This window comes from Caretta caretta, chromosome 14 (genome assembly GCF_965140235.1).
Source record: "Caretta caretta isolate rCarCar2 chromosome 14, rCarCar1.hap1, whole genome shotgun sequence".
NCBI lineage: Eukaryota > Metazoa > Chordata > Testudines > Cheloniidae > Caretta > Caretta caretta.
Window position 1 is genome coordinate 46,701,544 of NC_134219.1, and position 19,132 is coordinate 46,720,675.

Sequence of the window (19,132 nt, forward strand, 5' to 3'; positions counted from 1 at the left end):
GGGCCCTAATTGTGCTGTGCCCTGTACATGTTCCTGGTAAGAGACCCATCCCTTCCCCAAAGAGCTTACAAAATAAGGAAGCAAGACAGACAAGTGGTCGGAGGGGGAAAGGAGATGCCCAAGGCCTCAGAACCAGGATTAGAACCCAGATCTAGCCCACATGGCCTCTCATACCCAGGGAAAATGCTTTCTACTCGTCCTCTCCTTGAAACCTTTGACATAAAAATCAGATCTCAACGGCGGTATGTCTCAAATTGAAGACGTTCTACGTCAATACCTTGGCGTACATCTGGAGACGGACTGGCTGAGTTTCCCCTCTTCGGTCGGAGGTTCAGTACCGTGTAACCTTCATCGTCCTCCATCTTCCCCAAACTCAGGGGAGCTGCACCTTCAAACAAACAGATCAAAATGAGAACTAAGTGCCCACAAGAGTGAAACTGACCCGCTGCAGCCTTTACGAGAAGTCCTGGCAGCTTCTCGGGACTGTGAAACCACACAGGAAATTTAGATGCACGAGTGGAAACATACGGCCCAATTCTCAGGTCCAGCTGAGAGGCGCTCTGGTGACAGAAGTCCTTGGTGCTGCTGTTTTTTCGTTCAGAAACATTTTCGAACAGAAAATGTCTTTTTTTCTCGATCAAAATCTTCATGAAAATGATCATTTCTTTGAATATGTTTGCTGGTTTTTGTCCCCTGTAGCGGTTACCCCACTCCTATTAGGAAAGGAGTGAGAGCAGCTGAGGGAGGCTGGCCACAGGTGTGGCCAGCTCAGTCATGGCACAGCTGGCCCTGATAAAAGGGCTGTGAGTGAGGAGCCAGGTCAGTCTCACTCCAGCCTTGGAGTGAGATGGGCCTGACTGCCTGCACAGGGTACCTTCAATGGGGCAGGGCTAGGCTAGGCTAGGCTGAGCTGAGGAGAGGAGAGGAGAACGCCTGGTGACCTCCCAGGCTGAGGCCTTGCAGGGAGGCCTAAGGAGGTACTGGGGCTGCAGAGGGGCAGCCTGGGAATAGGCAGAGGCAGCTGGTCCAATCCCCTTGCCAGTGATGAGTGGCCATTAGAGACTGCAGTTTGCCCTGGTGAGAGGGGGCTAGATGATGACTGGTAGTAGTCACTGTGGTGGGGTGGGGTTCCCCTCGGAGGGGAGACCAAGAATATGGAGGTGCTGCTGTGGGGCAGCACCCCAAGGGAAAGGGGCACCGGGGGCCTGAGGCAGGAGGGACACTGGCCAGCAGGGGGCGCTCCTGAGCTGGATGAGCTAATTCCCAGGCCAACCAGCAGGAGGCGCCGCACCAGTGAGTCTGCACCCTGTTACACCCCCAAAGAAGTGCTTTTCTGCTTTTTTTCCTCTCCTTTCACTTTCTTTTTCTTTTTGTGTGGATTTGGATAACAATCTTCAGGAGAGATCACAGGATGACCATTGGTAGCTGGGGTGAAACGTTAGCGACTTCCTTAAGGTTACTGTGGTGATATGGTGACATCAGTGTTAATGAATATCAGGGGAACAAATAAGTTGGCTTATGAGAAATGGGTCACCCCAGAAGTAATGGGGTGTGGGCGTTCAAATGAGGAAAGGGGGTGGAAACCTTCATCAATATGGGTGAACCCCAGTGGGCGCCACTTAACACATTATAAAAGCTGCGTGCCGTGGTGCAGGCCACGATGCGGAGGGAGAGGGGGAGACAGCAGGAGGATGGCCCTGGTGGTGGTGGTGATGAGGTGAGGATGAACACATCGGGGTTTTCTACAAGGCAGGGTGTGAGTAATGCAAATACTATGCGTGCTGTATTATTGTGATAGAAGAGGCGTATCCTGTGACAAGGTGTATAACCCCTCACTGGACAGGAGGGGGTCAATGAACAGCTATGGACTAAGGAGGCCCCACCCCTATACCCTTGCCGAGCATGCTTGGGTTGGAGGTGAGGTTTAAAAGCCAGCCAGGGAGCTCAGTCTGAGGCTGGCAAGCCAGGGAGGAGGACATTCCCTGGGAGCTCCAGGGAAGAACCGCTGCTGAGTCCGCATCGAGCCGACTACATCCAGTGACTAGAAGCTCTGAAGGTGACACCTCCCTCAGATGCAGGCAGTGGCTAGGTAGGGTACGGACTAAGGTAGGAATAGATCCATAGGAATAGCTGGCTGAAGGCTGAAGCCAGACAGAGATGGGTGCACAGCCAAACCGGTCTCTCAGAGCCCTGGGTCAGAACCTGGTGGAGTGGGATGGCCCAGGTGCCCCAACCCCACCTGAACTGGGGCCACTAGCCAGGAGACCCCTAAACCATGCCCTGATCACACATATCATGCTCTTCAGCTCCGAAGAGAGGAGATGGTTAAAGTCCCTTCACTTACAAAATGAGCCTCCTTTTGAGCACCTTGTCTCTTTAGATTGTACATTCTTTGGCTCAAGGACTGCATCTCACTGTATGTGCAGCCGGCTCCCAACAGAATGGGTTCCCCAGCCTAATTTGACCCATTTGCTGTGCTGCCATAATATACATAGAATCGTAGGACTGGAAGGGACCTCGAGAGGTCATCTAGTCCAAACCCCTGCATGCATACAGTGTTATTAGGGCATTATTGCTAATAGAAACTTAGCACTCTAAGATGCTGACCGTTAAGCAAAATATCACTGGGGTTGGAACTTGTGTATTAGCTTATTAAGGAGACTTATGATGGCTGCCTAGATAATTATTGTTCTTTGTACCCTCTGCTAGAATTTAGGAACATAGGAATTGCCAGATTGGATCAGAACTGAGGTCCCTCCAGTCTCCCTGTCTCTGACAGTGGCCAGTACCAGCTGCCACAGGGGAAGAACCCACGTGAGTTTTCATCCTGATTTATAATAGATTCTAGATCTCTCAGAGAGAGACTAATGGCTTAAACTCTGCAGCGGGAGAGTTAATGTCCTGCTAATGGTAATCCGATAACGATAACATAATGGAAATCCATTGTTCTCCATGACCACCAAACATAGGACAAGAAGTACACACACAGACTCTGCCCTAGCTGAGATCCAGGGTTTTGTGCTGGGCGCCGCACAGACACAGAGCGAGAGGGAGTCCCTGCCCAAAAGAGTTTACATTCAGAGGCCGCACAGTCAGCTGGTGGCAGATCCGCTCCACCTGTTACCTCCGGCCTGTTCTTACAAAAGGAATTTCTACCCCAGTTGAGATCCCCGAAGCTCAGAAACCTGTCAACAGATCCAGCTAATTTTCACTGCCATATAATCCTCCTTCTGTGCTGTTTCCCCATCTCACTTACCCCACCTTCAGCTACCACTACCCTCTAAAATATACGCAGCCACTCAAAGGACAAATGATAGGGAGATTTTGGCAATTGCCCCCTAAATGAAGATTGGGACTACATCATCTCCTAGTCGTTTGTAACTGTGATCTTTGTGTCTATGTTTGCAAATTTTGTTAATGCCAACCCCATGCTTTTAAAAATAACGAGTCAGGCCCCGCAAAATGACAAGGTTATTATAAAAAAAAAAAAATCTTGAGAAATTTTTTGCTGGGGGTGGGGAACCAAACAAACTAAATCATGGGTTCTTTTTCTGATTTCTGAGCCTCTAGGGGTCAGGTTTTTAAGTCTTTCTCCATAACTGTGAAAGGTAAAAACTTACTGTTTATTAAAATAAAAAACCTGAGCTGCTCACATGATTCCAGGAGCTGGGGCTTTTCAGAAAAACACCAGCTATCTTGAGGTGCATGATAAAATCAGGCAAGTGGGCAGCACTGAAATGTTAGGGGAGAATGTTAAAGTTGGGATTGTTCTGCAATTCAGAGGCTGTGATCGTGAGCAGCGAATGATTATGTGGCTTATTGGTGGAGTCCCTTCATTGTTCATTCTCAGACATTCTACGGTGGTGAGGGTTGAACTTCTTTTACAAAAGTGTTAAGATGGTTTTTGGGATATCAGCGGGGTTCCCACTGCACCCCACTTTCACCTTTGGCTTATTGAATCTGGCATTTTATTACTCATTTTAATTATCGAGCCATTTTATTATTGGGATTGTGATCTTGCAAACAGTTAAGCACACACTTAGTGATAAGCATGTGTGTCGCTGTTTACATTGTCCGAATCTTGAACTGTAAACTCTACGGGGCAGGGATTATCTCTCGCTGTGTGTCTGGGCAGCGCCCGGCACAATGAGGCCCTGATCTCAGCTGGGGCAGGGACTGTCTCTCGCTGTGTGTCTGGGCAGCGCCCAGCACAATGAGGCCCTGGTCTCAGGGCCTCTGTCCCACTTCACAATATTAGCAGTAAATAAATAAAAATCTGGACAGCAACATAATGTTTTTACAAAAGTTTATTTTCCCATAGAAGTGAACGTTCAATGCATCCAGCCAGGACACACAGATGGGGTCTGCAACAAGGGAAAGGCGTTGCAGCCTGTAAAGGGTTAACTGGTCACATGGCTAGTTGGGGCAGCATATTAGAGGAAGCTGGGTTAAAGGGGAACAAAGTGGGGGTGGAAGTGGAGGTTCCCTGGGAATGGGGGCAGGGAGATAGGAAGGAATTGTGAAGGGAGGTTCTGAGACTTAGTATTTTGGGGGGAAGGGGCTCCAAGCTGGGAGGGTTGGTCCCTATCTGCTCCCAGGCCCGTTCCAGCCTTCTTGGTCCCACTCTTACCCTCCAGCCCCCCAAGTTGTGCGCCAATTGTGCAAGGTTGCAATATTTCCCTTGCGGGGGCATTAGCTCCCCAGCTTTGCCACCCCTGGGGGAGGTGCGTGTCCTCTTTATTCCTGGGGGGCTGGAGTGGGGAAAATCTCTGGCAATTAGGGCCCAGTGGGTGGATTTGCTTTTTTTTTTTTAGTGGGCAAAGGCACAGATGCACGTCAGCTGGGGGTCTGGCCCTCTTGTCTCTGGTGGAGCTGTGGCTGATTCACACCAGCCTGGGCTCTGGCCCCAGATGTGCAGCAATCCCACATTATATTTATAAGTAAAGCTGAAAATACTGTAGATGTTTCAGAGACTGAAGGCCTTTTACTTTCCCGCTCAGTCGTGCCGCAGTCTATAGCAGGAAAGCTGCTTTCTGGCAGAGCCATTTTAATTCACTGCTGCAGATTTCAGACTCAATCTTAGTCTTTCCTAACTGTCCACAGCTGTTCGCTTCAGCCTGACTTAATGCTGGGACCCTGTGAAATGAAGCAGAAAGTCACAGTCAGTTTGTTTAGGTGGATGAACGAGCCTGTAGCAGCTCTTCCTCGGGGGGTGTCAGGTTATGGTTTCTTCTTTCATCTCTGTATTTTCCCCCACAGACCCATTTTGGGAAATGGGTTGGTCAGATGGGGTTCTGGAGAGCCCATGTCCATGTTACCAAACCTTAAGCAACACGACCCCAGTATGCCCATCTTGGTGCACCCCCGGGGGACTCAGCTCTGTAGTACACCCAGTGTAGCTCTGTGCCGAAGAGAGACAATCTGGTCCTGAAAGCGAAAGTACAGCCCTGCTACTCGAGCCCTGACCGCTTCAGTTTAACAACCCAGGGCCTGTCTACACAGGAACTGGAACGGAAATAAGGATATTAGTTGTCATTCACACCTTGCTGCAAGTCTGCCTGGGGACTCTTTTATTGAGGACTAAGAAGCAGGGCTGTCCCTAGCTATTCTGGGGCCCTATGCAGCCCCCCCTCCATGGGGGAGGGGTGTGGGGCCCCAGGCCTCCGTCGGGGGGGCAGGGCTACCTTGGGGAACGGGGGAACCTCCCCCCAGCACTCACCAGCGGCGTGGCTGGAGCCAGGTCGCTGCACTTCCCGCAAGTGAGTGCAGGCCTGACCCTTGCTGCAGTCCTCAGGGGCGGGGCTGGGGCAGAGCAGGAGCAGGAAGAGGCAGGGCAGGCCCTGGAGTAGCACTCAGCTGCACAGGGCACCAGGAAATTTGGTGCCCCAAATTTCCTGGTGCCCGACCCAGCTGCGTACTTTGCGTATGGGTAAGGACGGCCCTGCTAAGAAGGCCTTCCTTGAATTTAGCTTAAATCAGTAAATTACTGCTATGTTTTTGAGTCCTTTCAGTTCTAGTTACTATGTAGGGTGACCAGATGAAACGGACAAAATACCGAGACACGTGGGGGAAGCAAAAAAACCGCCGGAGCGGAGTTGCCGAAGCGTCAAAAAAAATAAAGAGCAGCCAGAGCCTTGATATCGGGACAAATGGTGTCCCGACCGTGCATCGGTCGGGACGCGGGACAAAGAACTAAAAATCAGGACCGTCCCGATTTTCTCGGGACGTCTGGTCACCCTATTACTAGGCAAAGAAGCCCAAAGGAACGCTGTCATCGTAAGGCCTGTGTTAATTCACAAATGAGGATGTTGCCCGCTTAGACATGCTTTACTAGTGTATCTGCGATACGGCTTATTATGAGGAGCAGGCCAAATTTTTTCCAAGGGGACGTTTTCCCATTGGAAAATGCTGACGGAATTGAAATGTCCCGTGGGACTGTATCGATTTCGTTGAGATTCTTGGTATTTTGCTAAGGTTGAAATGTTTTGCTTTGTATTTTTCTTTTCCTTTTGCCTCTTTTTGTTCTGACTTGAATTTTACCCTCGCATTATCACTCACAATCTCTATCGTAAGGCTCCAGGATGGTCTGTCTTCACACTGAAGCCTGGATGGCTATAGCGTCACTGTGCAGTGATGGAGACAGCTACGTGCATGGCTCAGAGCTCTTTCTGGTCAGAAAGTCACCCAGTCCAACCCTCGCTGTCGTTTGTTCATGGCTACGGTCCAATTTTTCAGTTCTCAGCCATTAGGACAAATTACACCCTGGGACAGCAAGGCATGTAGCGGTGTCATGCCAAGAGTCCTAGACCGTTGTGATCTCAGAGGTGACGACGGCCAATCACCATGATTATTCTACAGCTAATTTGAATGCAACTGTGCCATTGGTTGAATGAGGGAAAGGGCAGAGATGCTGGTGGGGCAGGGGTAGGGCCTCATGGAAGGGGTGGAGTGGGGCTGGGGACGGGGATGGGGGGCGTTGAGCGCCCAGGGGAAAGAGGGGAAGTCAGCGCCTATGCAGCAGGCTGCAGGTCTGTTTTCTCCCTTGGCCTTGCTGGCACATTTCCTGGACACCCCCACGCTCAGTCTGCCACCCCTTCTTGGAAGTGGAGCCCCTCAGCCCACCCGCCCTAGCAACCTGCAACTTGCGCGAGTAGTTTAAACACACCCTCTGCCAGTAGTGTACCGAAGGTCAGAGCCTCCAGTCCCGGGTGACTGTTTCACATTCTCAGGGCACATGGGGCAGTTGTAGGGTTCCCAACTCTCCCGGACCGGACGCCATTTTGCCGCAACAGCGTCCCCCTTTGCATCAATGGCGTCCAGGAGAGTTGGCAACCCTAGGCAGTTGTGAAGCGTGAAATGCACAGACAGGCTTTTGTCTAGGACAAGTATATTTCAGTGGTCAGGCACTTAAGTGATTGACCCTCTTTTGTTTGTCCTTTGCCTCCCCCCACCTCCATGCCTTGGATTTCCAGGTCAACCTGGAGGCAAATACACAGAAAGATAACTAGCGCCCACCCACCATTTAAAATGCAGTTTGCAGCTTGGTAAAGATACCGGGAGAGTGCATAATCTTGCTCAAAGTCCTAAACTGGACAGTTTCCACAAAGCATTACCGGTGCAAGGCTTAAGTAAGCCGCGATTTGAGGAGTGGGCATCTAAAGCAGTCTTAGATTATCACGACAGCTGAGTCAACTGTGAAATCCGTTCCAGTGCCGTACATTGTGTCTCTCAACTGCTTCAAGTCCCAGAGGAGCTGGTGTGGGACACTCTGCATGGGCTGAACCGGCAAATTACATGGCAAGGCATTTTCTAAACATGAAATAGTAAAACTCGGGAGACACTCACAGTTCTTCACGGACAGGGGCACCGTCCGCCCAGGTCCACTTCCTCTGAGAAGAGTTGAATGTTAATCCAATCCAAACACTTTGACCAGCTGGTATGAGAGGCTGCAGGTAAGCCTGCAACAGAAGCGTCTGGCTGAAGGTATTGTTCTAGAAGTCTCTTATTTCTGCCCCGGTGCTAGCAGCACATGGTATTAGACAGACCCCGAGATGCTGCAGTGCAGAAAAATCTAACGGCAATAAACTGGCACAACACGCTGTGCTGGAGAAAGTTGCTCGACTTCTCTGGGCCTCAGTTTCCCCTTTGTAAAAGTGGGATCATGAGCCTTTGCTTGACGGTCTGGTCTATTTGGATTGTAAACTCTTTGGCTCAAGGACCATGTCTCCCGATGGGCACAGCCAGCTCCCCACAGAATGAGGCCCCCATCCTAATTGGGCCCCACCAGTTGTGCTACCTTAATAGAAATAAACAATGATGATGATGATGACAACATTATTATTCATAATAGATCTAGAATCAAAGCTCTCTGAGCTGCTGACCTGTCAACAAAATATCTGTAACTCACTGCTCGGGTTTGAACCACATTCTTACCCATTACCTTTTCATGGAGATGCCTGGCATGTACTTAGATAAGTATTGTTATTTGTGCTCTGGTAGAATTTAGGAACACAGGAATGGCCAGATGGGATCAGACGCAGGGTCCATCTAGCCCAGTGCCCTGTCTCCCACCGTGGCCGGCACTGGCTGCTTCATAGGAAGGCATAAGAGCCCCGCAGTAGCAGACATAGGATGATCTCACCCCACACTGGTTCCCATCCTGATCTCTAGTAGACAGATTCTAGATCTCTAACAGATCAATGGCTTAAGCCCTGCAGCGGGAGGTTTACTATCCTGTACAAAGCTCTTCCAGCATTAACTGATGTCTCTGGATATTCATTATCCACATTAGCTTCCAATCTCTTTTTAACTTTTATTTTTGAGCCCCAATCAATTACCTGGGCCCCATTGTGCTAGGTCATGCAGTGGTTCTCGAACCGTGGGTCAGGCAGGATCCCAAAATGGGTTGCGACCCCATTTTAATGACTTGCTGTGGCCCGAGGGCTTCAGCCTGGGGCAGCGGTGCTCGGGCTCCGGCTCTCCCTATCTGGCCGGGGCAGGGGGACTTGGGCTCCAACTCCATCCCCACTCCCCCGCCCGGGGTCATGTAGTAATTTTTGTTGTCAGAAGGGGGTCGTGATGCAATGAAGTTTGAGAACCGCTGTATAGAGACACGTAACAAAGAGAATAGAGTCATGACGAACGGTTCTCTCTGTGCCCCTGACATAAAACGTACGTTACCATCTGTTCCTGGTCCTGGATCACCAACATTTGAGATCCCTTCCTTGAACAGTCATCACGGCTCTTGCTCCAGGCCTTAGTCTCTTTAGACAGCCAGTAGCACTTGTCCCTGTGCAGCACCCACTCCCTGGGGCAGAGTTTGCACCCAGAGCCACCTGCGGGGGGGCAGTGGGAAGAGGCGGAGGTCATTAATGCTTCTGAAGTTTCTGAACACTGAGGGATTCTTTCCCTCCAGTCAACTGCAGAGTCAGACAAATCTCCCAGAGCTAGACCCTGCAGCCTTTCCTGTGGGCTGGCCTGCTCTCCCCTCCTGGCTAACCCACCACCCTCCCAATTCCCTGAGCTGAAATCAGGTTATTTGTCAGTAAACCACTGCCGAGAAAACATTAAAGACACAGTGCATTGCAGCAGAGGAAACAGAACAAGTCTTTAGTGCCTGGTGCTGCTGAATGGGAGGGATTCGTTGAATAGTCCAGCGTGACACCCCGCCATATCAGTCCTCAACAGAAATTGAACGCTAAAAGCACACTCACTTGGACTAAAGAAGCAGCTCCCTCAGCTAGTAGCAGTTGTAGACTCCTATCCTTTATGTGGAACAGCCACTAGAGAGAGACACCCATAGCTCACACCCAACCAGTGAGTTATGCCATCAATGTGAATGTAGTTGGGGGGGAGTATTCCTATACCCAGGGCTCACACAGCACAGCACAGCGGTGAGTGGGCCAGGCAGCATGCCCTTTGCGATGCAGGTGTGAAGTGGGCCACAGTGAACTGAGGTTACCTGCTGAGCTTATCTGGGCCGGATTGCACAGACTCTGCTTCAGACGAAAAAACAAGTTCTCCAGGTCGGCGTTGCATTCTCTTCCACTTCTGGTTCCCTGAGTGACACCATCGCTTTCTGCGGGGTTTCCTTTCAAACAGGGGCCCTGACAAACTTTGTAACAACATCCTGTAACAGACAGTCAGGGATGGGAACACTGAGAGCACAGGGTTGTGATAGATCAGTGATGGAGGAGTGACTCTGGCTTGGCTAAAAGAAAAGGAGTACTTGTGGCACCTTAGAGACTAACCAATTTATTTGAGCATGAGCTTTCGTGAGCTACAGCTCACTTCATCAGATGTTTACCGTGGAAACTGCAGCAGACTTTATATACACACAGAGAATATGAAACAATACCTCCTCCCACCCCACTGTCCTGCTGGTAATAGCTTATCTAAAGTGATCAACAGGTGGGCCATTTCTAGCACAAATCCAGGTTTTCTCACCCTCCACCCCCCACACAAATTCACTCTCCTGCTGGTGCTAGCCCATCCAAAGTGACAACTCTTTACATAATCAAGTAGGGCTATTTCCTGCATAGATCAAGGTTTTCTCACATCCCCCCCACCCCCATACACACACAAACTCACTCTCCTGCAGGTAATAGCTCATCTAAACTGACCACTCTCCAAGTTTAAATCCAAGTTAAACCAGAATATCGGGGGGGGGGGGGGGGGTAGGAAAAAACAAGAAGAAACAGGCTACCTTGCATAATGACTTAGCCACTCCCAGTCTCTATTTAAGCCTAAATTAATAGTATCCAATTTGCAAATGAATTCCAATTCAGCAGTTTCTCGCTGGAGTCTGGATTTGAAGTTTTTTTGTTTTAAGATAGCGACCTTCATGTCTGTGATTGCATGACCAGAGAGATTGAAGTGTTCTCCGACTGGTTTATGAATGTTATAATTCTTGACATCTGATTTGTGTCCATTTATTCTTTTACGTAGAGACTGTCCGGTTTGACCAATGTACAAGGCAGAGGGGCATTGCTGGCACATGATGGCATATATCACATTGGTGGATGTGCAGGTGAACGAGCCTCTGATAGTGTGGCTGATGTTATTAGGCCCTGTGATGGTGTCCCCTGAATAGATATGTGGGCACAATTGGCAACGGGCTTTGTTGCAAGGATAAGTTCCTGGGTTAGTGGTTCTGTTGTGTGGTATGTGGTTGTTGGTGAGTATTTGCTTCAGGTTGCGGGGCTGTCTGTAGGCAAGGACTGGCCTGTCTCCCAAGACTTGTGAGAGAGTCTGGCTTGGCTGACACTCAGACTTGCACCAGTTTAACTTAATCAGTTTTTAAATTAGTGCAAAAGGCTTAAGAGTTGCTTATCTTGTTTTTGATTAACTCTCTTTTAACCCAATGCGGCCCCTATTGTGCGCACAATTATACTGACACTCGAGTGTTTATACTAGTTAATTCACAGCAATGTAAACACTTTTATATTGGTATAACTACATCCACATTTGGGGCTTATACTAGTTCAGTACATTGGTTCCAAACGTAACTCCAGACTCATCAGTGAAAAGGCACAGGTGAAAAATAGCCAAAGCTCACAGTCTGTTTCCATAGAAGCCGTTTATTTCACTAGGTCACTGCATCAGTTACATTATGGCTCTCAGAGCTGTTGGTTCAGGCTCTTTGCAGACTCAGGCAGTTATCCCTGCATCAGCTATACTTGAGGCCCTTCCCCCGCTCAGAGCAATTGGCAGAGGCTCTTTTGTAGACTAATTATAAAGCTTTAACTGTTAGACTCTCAACATCCGCTGTCAGTAAATAGTTATTGTCTGCCCACTGTTGTCCTACCTCCCCATAATCTCCCACACCCATGAAAATTGAAATAGATACAAACACAAAAAAGCTTAAAACCCGTAATTTTGAAAGTTTGACTTGATAAAAATAGAAAAAAAAGTGTTTAAAAATAAACACTGATATTATTTGTTGAAGTTATACAAAAAAAAAAAAAAAGAAATGAAATCTGCCAAGCCTAGTTATATTGGTGCTTAGCTAGGGTGAGAGACTCTAGAAATCTACCTAAAACAGATTGGATTCGATAGAGTTAAAAGATTAGTTGGGATCCTGGACACTTACCCCAAGCGCCCAGCGCAATCACTAACGTCTGTATGATACAACAGGCCCCCAAAGCTCCTAGGGCGATTTTGTAACAATGGGCACTCGTAGGAGACTCTGGAAAATGAAAGATTTAGTGAAACATAGCTAATTAGTTAACTCCAGCAAAGTGCTTTGAATAGGAAAGATGCTAGAGCAGGAGTAGATGTTGTCAGCCCTGAATCTTAGTTCCAAAATTCTCCCTGCAGCCAACTGGCATGTTGGCAGATGACAGTGGTGATCGGGGTTTAATTCCTTGCCGGGCCACAGATTCCTGGCATCAGCCCAAGCAACTTCACTCAATCTCCGACACTGTGGTGATGAGCATGGGATTGGAACCGAGGAGAATCTCAAGTCTCATTGTCCACTATCCTCTCTTTAGGCTGTAAATACTTTAGGGGAGGGACTTGTTTCTGGTTATATGTCTGTACAGCACCTGGCACAAAAGGGTCCCGATCATGGATGGGGTCTCTAGGCGCTATTGAAAAACAAAGATGAAATAATAACAACAATAACAAATGCTCTTGTCAGCTCCAGCGGCAGGTCGGTAAGACTGTCATTTAAATTGAGTTTGAAAAAATTAGCTTGCAAAATTATTTCAGTGGGAAATACTGGAAATCTGCAAACCTAACTCTGACCTGAGAAGAGGATTTCTTCAATACCAGAATAATAACTGCACATCGAGCACCAGCAATGCCAGAGTCCAGACTCAAGTAACAGTTTTTTCAGATGGGGCCTCCTTCTACTACAGAGTATTTCTGTACAGTCATTGGAGATGCCCAAGATCACAGATCCAGGATTAGAACCCAGTTCTCCTACTCACTAGACCGGACAGCTCTCATATCCAGGGAAAATGCTTTCTACTCATTCCCTCCTTGAAATCTCTGGCATAAAAATCCAGATCTCAATGGCGGTATGTCTCAAACTGAAGACATTCTACGTCAATACCTTGGCGTCCATCTGGAGACGGACTGGCTGAGTTTCCCCTCTTCGGCCGGAGGTTCAGTACCGTGTAACCTTCGTCGTCCTCCATCTTCCCCAAACTCAGCGGAGCTGCATCTTCGAGCAAACAGATTGAAATAAGAACTAAGTGCGCACACAAGAGTGAAACTGACCAGCCTTTACAAGAAGTCCTGGCAGCTTCTTGGGATTGTGAAACCACACAGGAAATTTAGATTTGTGGGTCGAAACATGCTGCCCAATTCTCAGGTCCAGCTGAGTGGCGCTCTGGTGTCAGACGTATTCAGTGCCCCTGTTTGTGATTCAGAAACATTTTTGAACAGAAAGTGGCTTTTTTTCTAGTTGCAAATCTTCATGGGAAATGTTCATTTCTTCGAAAATGTTTGCAGTTATTTGACAAAAATAGGTTCTTTTCTGCTTTTTCCCTCCCCTTTCTCTCTCTTGTTTTATCTTTTTACCATTTTACCTCTGAAAAAGGAGGAAAAAGAGAAGGGGAGAAAGCTAGAGAAAGAGGGGGTGGAACTAAAAACCTTTCCCCCGCTTCTTATAAAAGATCTGGGAAAATATTTTTTTAAAGATCTTCTGCAAACATGCCACCTTCATACTCTACGGACCCAGAGGCTGCCTTCCCACATGGTTTGCATTGTGCCAGCTACAGGCATGGCTGAAATCAGGGCATTTCTCCAGTGCAGAAACTGGGGGTCACCCAATGAAATGAATAGGCAGCAGGTTTAAAACAAACAAAAGGCAGTATTTCTTCATATAATGCACAGTCAACCTGTGGAACTCCTTGCCAAAGGATGTTGTGAAAGCCAAGACTATAACAGGGTTAAAAAAAGAACTAGATAAATTCATGGAGGATAGGTCCATCAATGGGTATTAGCCAGGATGGGCAGGAATGGTGTCCTAGCTTCTGTTTGCTGGAAGCTGGGAATGAGCAATAGGGGATTGATCACTTGATGGTTACCTGGTCTGTTCATTTTCTTTGGAGCACCTGGCATTAGCCACTGTCAGAAGACAGGATACTGGGTTAGATGGATCTTTGGTCTGACCCAGTATGGCTGTTCTTATGTTCTGGCTCAAACCAGGCAGCGAATGGGATCTAAGAAGTCATTATGTCAGTTGGAGATCACCAGAATGCCGCAGAATGTATCAGCTCTCTGGCCACATCTCCACAGCCCCTATATCACCCCCTGTGCCAAGGGGAATAGAGACATATATGCCCGCTCTGCCTATGGTACTGTTATGAGTATCTCACAATCTCTGTTGTATTTCTCTTCACAACACCCCTGTGATGTAGGACAATGCTGTTTTCTCTATTTTACAGATTGGGAATGGAGAGACAGAGAGGCTAAGTGACTCACCCAAGGTTACACAGGAAGCATGTGTCAGAGCAGGGAATTGAACGCAGATTCCTGAAGTTCTACACTAACAACTTCATTACTGGACCATTCTTCCTCTTGCCAGCCACTGGCTCCCCCATGCCAACGTATTCTCAGCTGCACAGGAGGGGCAACTTGATGGACGGACACTTTGCGCTGTTGCAGTGGCATGAAGGAGCCATATAGAGGGCTGAGAATCTGGCCCAGGTGATATAGTCCTATGGATGTATTAATGAGGCTGGAGATTTCAGCTCCTTCAGATGCAGGATGATTATAAGGCGCATAAAAAAATAAACGTAAGTTCAGCCTCATCAGTGAAAAGGCACAGGTAAAAAATAGCCAAAGCCTGCAATCTGTCTCCATAGCACCTGTATATTTCACTAGCATCGGTTACACCAGGGCAGTTCTTCCTTGAGAGCGATTGACTCAGGCTCTTTGCAAACTCAGGCAGGTATCCCTGCATTGGTTACACTGGAGTCACTTCCCCCATTCACAGCAATTAGCAGAGGCTCTTTTGCAGACTAAGGCAGTGTTAAACTCGTTGCAGATCCCCCCCCTTTCAGCGCACTTGGCTCAGGCTCTCTGCAGGTTCAGGCAGACATTTCAGTGTTCGTTACACCTGGGGCAGTTCCTCTCAGAGCAATTATCTCAAGCTCTTGCACACATCACTCAGGTCACCTTTTCAAGCTTTTCTTCCCAGCCATGAGAGGTATAGATCTACTCTTTTTTTTAAATGAAGGTTGAGATTCTGCTCTAATCACATGACTCTGGAAACTGGAGCCCTAATCTTGGGCCTTTAGTTTCTAGGTCTTAATAATCCCTGTGGTTCCTCCAGTTATCTCTCATATCTCCTCCAATCAAGCCCTCCCACCCCTTTTTCTCACTCGCTGTACCATTCTGAGGCCCTATGTAGATTTCTCTCCCACAACAACATCCTTGGCCTATACCACAATGGTTCTGTTTATCAAGAGTATGCAGAGTGCAGGGGGTACTTTGCAAAGTGTTTGAAACCAGAGCACTTTTTTGACACGTTTTTGCAAGCAGGCAGAACAGCAGTGGCTTGAGATCACACAGGAAAAGAAAGAATGAAGCCAGTCGCTGGTCAAGGCAGCATTTCATCACCTCGCGGCTTCTGTGGTGCAGATTTTCCATTAGATAAATAGGCCTGAAGCCGGAGAATTCGGGGCTGCTCTAAAAATAAATCGCTCTGGCTTAAAGCAAAATCTGCCAGTGCACATGCATCTGGGGGAAGGGGGGGAGACGACCAGGGGTTTCAGCAATACGTGGGACTAGAAATGCTGTTCTATTCCATATAGGTTCTTATACCATGCTCATCACCATAGCATTTGAGCATCTTCCAGTCGTGCATTAAGCAACATGACTAACATCCGTCACACTTGTTTGTTCTCTCACCCTGTCCCCAAGGGGAAAATTGGGTGCACCGGAGTCATGTATTTAAATTAGAGAAGGCCACTCAAAGAGGCGCTCCTTGCCCTTGGAGCAGAAGGTGGGGCGGTTTGGGAAGGTCCTTTGTTCCTGGGAAAATTCACGGCAGTCTGGAGAGAGTTCTGTCTCCTGCACGGGTGAGCTTTCCCCTTATTTTAGAGTCCAGTCGGCCCAGAAGACCAAAGTTATCCCCCATGGTTTTCACCCCAGAGATGTAGACCCATTCGGAGATCCTGGGCCCAGGCCACGGAGCGCCTTGACGATCAGGACCAGAAAGAGCTTTGGCTTCCTAGAAGAATGGATCGAGCTTTGTCGGTGAGGCACAGAGGTGTCTGAGCCTTAGGCATTAAGATGTGTCTGTGAATGAATTGAATGCTCCTGGGATAGGAGGGCCTCCTGGATCTGGCACAGTCTGCTGCTGTCCTGGGGTGTTTCAGAGAATGATTTAATAGCTTCATAGATTTCAAGGCCAGAGGGGACCTTTATGACCATCAAGTCTGACCTCCTGGATCATAGGCACCGAATCCGTGGGTGCTCCGGGGCTGGAGCACCCATGGAGAGAAATACTGGGTGCTCTACACCCAGGGGCAGCCCTGCAGGTCAGCGCCTGCTGGTGGTCAGCTGTTCCATGGCTTGCAGGAAGTGCTCGGTGGAGGGGGCGGAACAGGACAGGAAAGGCGGGGCGGGGCAGGAAGAAGCAGGGAGGGGGTGGAGTGGGGGGCGTGGCCTGGGGCGGAGCAGGGGTTGAGCATCCCCCCGAAAAATCACACAGTCGGCGCCTGTGCCCCAGATATTATTAATTATCTATTGTCCCATAGCACCTAGGAGCCCTAGGCATGGACCAGGGCCCCCACCACGCAATGGCACATTATTGGGTCTATTATGGAAGCCTCTAGAACCCCCAGTCATGGATCACACCCCGTCCTGTTGGACTCTAGGTGTATTACATTAGGTGTATTACAGGAGAACCTAGAAGCCCCGGAGTATTTTCTACACTGCAAAAAAAGACCCATGGATGTGAGTCTCAGAGCCCGGCTTCACGGTGCTCAAGTCCCGGGGCTAAAAATAGCAGTGTGGATGTTTGGGCTCAGGCTGTAACAACCTGGGGTCTCAGAGCCCAGATTCCGTCCTGAGCCCGAAGGTCTGCTCCGTTATTTTTAGCCGGTAGCACAAGCCCGAGTCAGGGGATCTGGGCTCTGCCACTCACTGGCACTGTTTTTTTGTTTGCTGTATAGACATACCCCCGGTTGTGGAGGAGGACCAGTTGTGTTAGGCGTCGTACAGACACAGATCAAAAGATGGTCCCTGCCTCAAAGAGTATAAGAAAAGAGACAATCGATGGATACAGACAGACAGACGTGAGCACGAGGAAACAATGCGACGCTGCTGGCCAGCATGACAGGTCCGAGCGCACCAGCAGCGTTCCCGCATCAAGCCCATAACTTTTGCGGGAACTAGTAGGCACCGAGAGGAGGAGACTTAAAAAAACAATAATGCATAGGTCTGTTTATTTGCCTTCTGGCATTTAGGGGTCTCATCTTCAAGCTTTTCTCTCCAACCATAAGGGCCAGAAAATTACTTTCTTTTTTCAAATGAGAGTTGAGATTCTTGAGGAATAACATGACTCCAGGAGTTGGGGTTTTAAGAAACACTCCAAATATTGCACAATTAATTCATGAGCTGGCAACACTGAGTATCTAAAATGTTATAGATTCCTAGATTATCGGGCCAGAGTGGGTGACCAGAATCATCTAGTCTGATGTCCTGCATCTCTCAGGCTGTAGGACTTTCCCAAAATAATTCCTGTTTGACTAGAGCATTATAGAAAAACATCCAGTCTTATTTAAAAATCTCCAGTGATGGGAATCCACAACTGCCCTTTGGTAAATTGAACCACTGTTAAAATTGTATACCTTATTTTCAGTCTGAATTTGTACAGTTTCAACTTCCAGCCATTGGATATTGTTTTGATGGAGTTTGGGTGAAACCTCATTGAAATTGGTGGGGACAATAGCTGCCCTTCAATCAGAATAAATGTAAGAAGCAATTAAGCTTCTTCTTGGAGTGAGATAGCTGAAACAATAGGAGCCACCATCCAAAACACAGGCCATATGCAAGGCCTCTCAGAAACTGAGTTGCTTGTGTGGATGGGTTTTGGTGAGCGTTGGCCGATTGAGAGATGTGTCTGGGAGTAGGAACATGCAGCAGCAGCCAAGCAGACAGCAAGATCAGGACTGGAAATGTGTCCCTGAAAGCAAGCAAAGTGAAAGAGCTTTTTGGGCAGAGTGAGGGCCAGAAAGAGGCTTGGAACTGTGCATAAAGAAACTTCCTCCTGTTGTTTGATTCTTGCTGGGTTCTGGGAAAACAGGATATCATGAACAGGCTATGTAAATACAGAGGATTGAATCAAAGACATCCCTTGCTCGTCATCAGTCTCTCTTAACCAAAACAATCTGCAAGGCCTTGAATATTGGGTAACCACTGGGGCTAAAAGGGGTAACAATCTCATCTGATTTTGCCGATTCCCCTACCAAGATTATTTAGCTCTGTTTTAGCATTTTGTAGGAAAAACAGTGTAAAAAACATTGCTGTTTTCTATCTCCTTACCAGAAAAGGTCAAAACCACAGATATCCGGCTGGTAGCTGATTTGCTGTTCAGAGGAGGAGGCTGGGTTTGCTGCAATGGATGAAAAATTCAGCTTCTGTTTTTTGTTCGTCTGTTTTTGCAACCAACTGGTCAATAATCAATCAGGAGGTTGACAAGCTGTTCTGAGGAAAGGTGGTCCCCAGCGGTTAGCGCATGAGCCTAGAATGTGGACAACCAGTGTGCAAGTCCTTTCTCCGCTATGGTAACTCATTTGGTGTCTCTGTGCCTCAAGTTCCCCGCTTTGAAATAGGGCTCATAGTACTGCCCTGTTTCAGAGGGGCATAAAATGAGTATGAGGGGCTCAGATACTATAGTGACGGGGCCATTAAGATGCACAGATGGGACACTGTGGATCTGTTACCCATTGGGGAGGTCTTGGGAACCTGATTATTTAACTTTCTGGCTGTTACGACCAGAAATTTGCATCCCAAGTTAAAGTCACCACCCTCACAATGCAGCAGGGGGCATTGCCATAGAGACCGGGAAAGGAGACTTCACCAAAGCTATTCCATCTCTACATACCAATGCAAGAATCTGATGCTCCCAAATCTGTGGGGGAAAAGGGTAGGTGGCCATTTCTAGATTCAA

At 48.3% G+C, this 19,132-nt stretch overlaps 1 long non-coding RNA gene across 2 annotated transcripts; it reads right to left on the bottom strand.

Annotated features, from left to right (window-relative positions):
* Positions 1-4,229: 4,229 nt before the first annotated feature.
* LOC125621417 (uncharacterized) lies at positions 4,230-9,326 on the bottom strand. 2 transcript variants are annotated; one of them, XR_012664984.1, is made up of 3 exons: positions 9,181-9,326; positions 7,846-7,958; positions 4,230-5,136 (listed from the first exon to the last, which is right to left on the bottom strand). It is a non-coding gene; the product is annotated as an uncharacterized LOC125621417 (long non-coding RNA). The 2 variants fall into 2 exon arrangements; XR_012664985.1 differs by having other exon boundaries at positions 9,176-9,326.
* Between the last annotated feature and the right edge of the window lie 9,806 nt (positions 9,327-19,132).